Source organism: Xenopus tropicalis, chromosome 4 (genome assembly GCF_000004195.4).
Source record: "Xenopus tropicalis strain Nigerian chromosome 4, UCB_Xtro_10.0, whole genome shotgun sequence".
In the NCBI taxonomy this organism is placed as follows: Eukaryota; Metazoa; Chordata; class Amphibia; order Anura; family Pipidae; genus Xenopus; species Xenopus tropicalis.
In genome coordinates, this window is record NC_030680.2 from 13,752,378 (window position 1) to 13,758,039 (window position 5,662).

A 5,662-nucleotide genomic window follows, 5' to 3' on the forward strand; every position below is an offset into this window, starting at 1 on the left:
GCCGGATTTATACAGATCAGCTGGGATTCTCATTGGAGCATCTTTTGCATTTAAAAGCAGTCGCTGGCTGTGGGGATTTGGGGGAAAGTTTAGGAAAAGTTTTATTGTGCAATATTGCTTTAAGAATACAACCCTGATGTTGCTGGACTACAGCTCCCAGCATGCCTCACCCTTCATTATATGTTACATTATTCTGGGATTTGTAGTCCAGTAACAACTGAGTAACATTTCGTTGAAATTTGGGAGAAGGTGGAAAAATCTCACATGTATCTAACTGAGATTACAGAATACCTACAAGTCGGAAAGTCCTTGGCCAACAAAGATAGTGATGCGTCACTCTGCTTTCTTGCTCTACTGTCGCCATTTTGTCCTACGTTGCCATCTTGTGCTACCCCTAGTCACCCCCATTTTGCACCCCACAAAAGGCAAGTCTGTTTGTACTTATACCAAAGCTAATTTTCACCTTTTCAGTAAGGAGAGGTGACTGCTTTGTAGTCCCAAGGCATTGATGGTTGGTGAGGTGGATCTGTTCTTATTGAAGTGTCTCTATGGACTCCCCTCGTAATTACCCCCAGTAATTATTCATTGCTCTGTTGCTGGGGGACCCAAGGGGTCTGTCAGTGGGCTGTTTCTTTTTATGTTATTCATTAATGACCTTCCAGGTGTCATTGAAACTTATGTTGGTCCCTGCGTGCTGATGATTAAAAAAATAGATAAAAAAAAACGAATAAAAAGAACCAGGCAGAATGTTATGACTTTATACAGTGATCTGGGCAGTTTAGTAGCCTGTGGGGCAGGAGTGTGTGGCGGGACATAGCTGGGACAGATTTGGAGGTGGATATCAGAGTTTGCAATAGAGACAGTTAGTACCTTCAAAAGTGTTCAAAATACTTTTCTACCACTTTACCACTTTATATATCCCCTGGAAAATGACACTTTAAGTATGCAGGGCAAGGGCACCTCTATATAAAATTCAATGAGCTGGAAAAGTACAGAAAGGCACAACTAAATTAATAATGAAGATAAGGGGGAAATGCTAAATGCTGAAATGGAAGATGAAAACAATAGAAATAGAAATCTCAGTCCATAGAAGTGTATGTTCCTTTTGATAAGAAGAAAGGACTTTTTTTTTTAACCTTCAGTGAAGCAATAAAGGCATCGAAGCTATATAATTTTGTTACATTAGCCGAAGTGCTTCATTCCCTCAGCACTCATATCTCCCGAGACAAGCCACAATCACAGTTTGTGTTACTAATTTGTTGTTGTATGTTCTGGTATTTTACCTTGTGCTTTAGCTCAGGTTCAGTAATCCATACTAGCCAATCAGCAGTTAGGATTTATTGATCTAGTCAGTGCATTTAGAACAGGGGTGGGCAAACTTTTTGGCTCAGGGGCCACATTGACTTACAAACAGGCCGGGGCAGCGTTACACCGTTTCCGCTCATCAGTCCCCAGATGCCAAGTCTCGCATGATGAGACTTGCGGAGTCGGCGGGCCGGATTAAAAAGACCAACGGGCTGGATGTGGCTCGCGGGCCTTAGTTTGCCCACCCCTGATTTAGAATAATCAGATTGGTTCCTATGGGTTATTTGGCCAGAGTGACTTGACTGGATTAATTAAATTAAAAATGTGCCCAAGCCTACCTGATTTACCTTTGTTTCCGAAAATCTATCAGTAGTTCAGCTCAACCGGTCAGGGTGGCCTCTGACACTATAGTTTTTATGGTGGAATGTCTCATCCTCTGGCTGCTGTATTTCCCTTGCTGTGTCTCCTCCTGCCATGACCACCATGGTATGAATTTCAATACATCTGTGATTTTGCTGATGCCGCCGCCTTTGCAAGCACCATCGCTCCCTACAGTCTCTGAAGTACTTCCTCTGCTAATGGCTGCATTCTGGGAAAGGCTCCAGCCCACACAGATATTCACCCAATGTCCACCTTTTGCTCAATGGTGTGAGAACTGAAGAAGTCACTCGGATGAGTGGTGAAACGTTTTCAAGAAAAACTCAGAAAAGTCCAGTTGTTTTAGACTTAATTCTACTAGATACTGTATATCATGACCTGGATAAATGAGAATCTTCATAGACACGTGTGAGTACCAGGTTTTACTACTGGCAACTGCGCTGCCTCTGTCTACACTCAACCCTGCGTTGCGCTGCCATAATGCTAAGTTACAGTCACTTCCTGTATGTGCTCACCGTCACATTCACTTCCTGTTAGGGTTGCCACCTTTATACCAGCATCTGTATATTTCTAACTTTCATCCCTATAGATAACATTGGGAACAAGCATCTTTTTTAACGGCCAGGCTGGTAAAATACAGGCCGTGGTGGCAAACCTACTTCCTGTCACATTCACTTCCTGTCTCTCCTCACTGCTTAGCACTACAAAAGAAAAATGGTGTCAAATTTATAGTTAGTTCCCGGCAATAGTAATACAATGAATCCTGCCAATTTATGCCAAATTAATGTGAGCATGGGCCGGGGGCAGGGTCGGACTGGGGGGTGCAGGGCCCACTGGGGCTTCTGTCTCAGGGGCCCCACCGCCGCCTTTACACACCCCTGCAGGGGCCTCCAACACCCTCCAACCCCCTCCCCCGATAGTGCCTAAATGAAACTTACCTGTGGTGCGTCAGGGGATCGCAGGGGCACCTTGGGGGGTTCGGGCCCAGTCCGACACTGGCCGGGGGATTAAAAATGAAGGCAATGATAGGTTATAAAACCCTCCTATTTTTACTTCTATTATTACTTTTTCCTCAGCTTTCAGAAGCTTTTCTTTGTCAATTATACATTTTAATTCACTTCTGTCAGTCTTTTTGATCCTCACAACACCTGTTAATTCATTTCCATCATCACAGTTTTCAGTAACTAAATTTGCTAAATTAAAGATACTTTTTGTTAGACAGATTGTAATTGTATCACTACAAAATCTATATTTGCGCACATATGATTTCTTTTGTGCTGGCAAATTTCATTTTGTGACTACAAGATACATTTGTGCTAAAAACATGTGACTTCAAAATAATTTTTTCACTGGAATGTATATCGGAGCCAAAAGAAACTATTTCTATAGCTCAATACTGTCAGGTTCTGCTCACTATCTGGTGCCTGGTAGGAATAACTAGGACCTCCCCATCATGGTGCTTCCTATCATCCCTATACTAACCACTGTAACCCTAACTGGCACAATAGCTTCTGGGGTACCGAGCCCTTTCTTACTCAATGATGGGGCGCCAGACTGTCCTTGTTACACATATTCTAAGGTTGGGGGCTATGTCTAACAGGTCTCTGTGATCAAATTTGGCAAGAGGACCTGCCACTGGTTTCACTGATTTTCCGCCATGATATATATAAGCCCCAGAAAAAAAGTGAAGGAAAAGCTGTCAAGGCAATACTGTGCGATGTGAAAGCTGCAAATGATGCTGCTATATATAGAGTGCTGGGCTATGGCCTCCATTCTTCAAAGTCAGGTTTATACAATTTGCAATTTTTCACGTGCATGTTGCAGACATATGGCTTATGATATTTTCTTTTGTATCTGACCCTAAGGGGATAGGGTCCTAACTCCTGACCTGTCACCTCAACAGCTAGCAAGGTAAGGGCAAGGATGGAATTATATATATATATATATATATATATATATATAGTGTAGGTAATGTTACCAGCAGGTATGAATGTATTCATTGTTATTTACAGGGAAGACAACTAAAACATATTGAAAGGCTGCTACTTTCCTCAGTGGGTCAATGCCTATAGGGGGCTGGAGACACAGTTTAATTTTATTACGATCATTAACCTTTTAGCCAGAGGATGATGGGGACATAGAGATGGGCAATATTATTGGATTGGGTTATCAGTGCTCAGTGTGATGGCAGGTCATTATTGGGCCTTCATTAAGCTACCCCTATACTGTACTTGGAATGGTTTAAGTCGATAATGAAGGGGAAATTTCTATGCTTACCAATTATAGCAGGGAGCATATATGAGTAAGTCCCGTGTTGCAGGCTCCTAGTAAAGCAGAATCGCCTTTGCAATGTCCTCGCTGCTCAAATGCACAGCGGACAAGGCAGACAAGATGACATTAGCCAGCGGGAGCATCAAGAAGACTGACAGATGGACAAAATGAACAGACATCACTGCAACTTAAAGAACAAGGGAGAGAGAAGCCATTTCATTGTCTCCACAGCTTAGAGAAATAGAACATCGTACAGCTATATGCCTGGAGAACACAGACCACAGAGTCTCCAAACTAAATTTTTAATGCATGTGCCATTATTTGGGTTATAGGGAAGCTGCTAGCTGCACAGGATCCTTCTGCTGATTGGGAAATTCAAAAGATAAAAACAGTATAAATATTAATATAAACATTGTTTTACATACACAATTGTGAGATAGTTATTAAATTGTAAGATGAGTATTACACAAGACTAGTGTACAATGTGACATGAATTTAAGACACAAACAGGTGTAGTAGTGAGAAATTATACCTATAGTAGCAGTGGTAAGGGACTGGGGCTGTGGGATAGCAGGTATAGTAGGGAGAGATGGTGCCTATAGTAGCAGTGGGGGGATAATAGCCTCTGGGAAGGGACTGGGGCTGTGGGATAGCTGGTAAAGTAGGGAGAGATGGTGCCTATAGTAGCAGTGGGGGGATAATAGCCTCTGGGAAGGGACTGTGGCTGTGGGATAGCAGGTATAGTAGGGAGAGATGGTGCCTATAGTAGCAGTGGGGGGATAATAGCCTCTGGGAAGGGACTGGGGCTGTGGGATAGCAGGTATAGTAGGGAGAGATGGTGCCTATAGTAGCAGTGGGGGGATAATAGCCTCTGGGAAGGTACTGGGGCTGTGGGATAGCAGGTATAGTAGGGAGAGATGGTGCCTATAGTAGCAGTGGGGGGATAATAGCCTCTGGGAAGGGACTGTGGCTGTGGGATAGCAGGTATAGTAGGGAGAGATGGTGCCTATAGTAGCAGTGGGATAATAGCCTCTGGGAAGGGACTGGGGCTGTGGGATAGCAGGTATAGTAGGGAGAGATGGTGCCTATAGTAGCAGTGGGGGGATAATAGCCTCTGGGAAGGGACTGGGGCTGTGGGATAGCAGGTATAGTAGGTAGAGATGGTGCCTATAGTAGCAGTGGGGGGATAATAGCCTCTGGGAAGGGACTGGGGCTGTGGGATAGCAGGTATAGTAGGGAGAGATGGTGCCTATAGTAGCAGTGGGGGGATAATAGCCTCTGGGAAGGGACTGGGGCTGTGGGCAGCAAGGTACAGTAAAATGGTGGGTCTTTCCAGCTATTGAAGTGTAAATCCTTCTGTGGAAGTGGAAGTTTAACAGTAGCTGAAGGCTCATACATGTATCATACATATAACTATGTATGTAAATATCTGTTTTGTGCCAGACCCCTCCTCAGCCAAACATGATTGTGACCTTTCTCAGGGGCCCCTTATCCTGTTCCATGCCTTTCCCCTACACCATGACCCCCCCCCCTGCCAGTTCCCACACAGCAGAATTCTCTCACACCTCTTCCCCACACACCATCCCTCCTTGTGTGCTATACTCTCACACAGCCCCCCTCTCTCTCTCACTCTCTTATTCCCTCTTTTTTCCCCTCCCTGCTGTCTCCTCTGCTCCCTCCCTGTACCCCCTCCCTGCTCTCCTCCCTC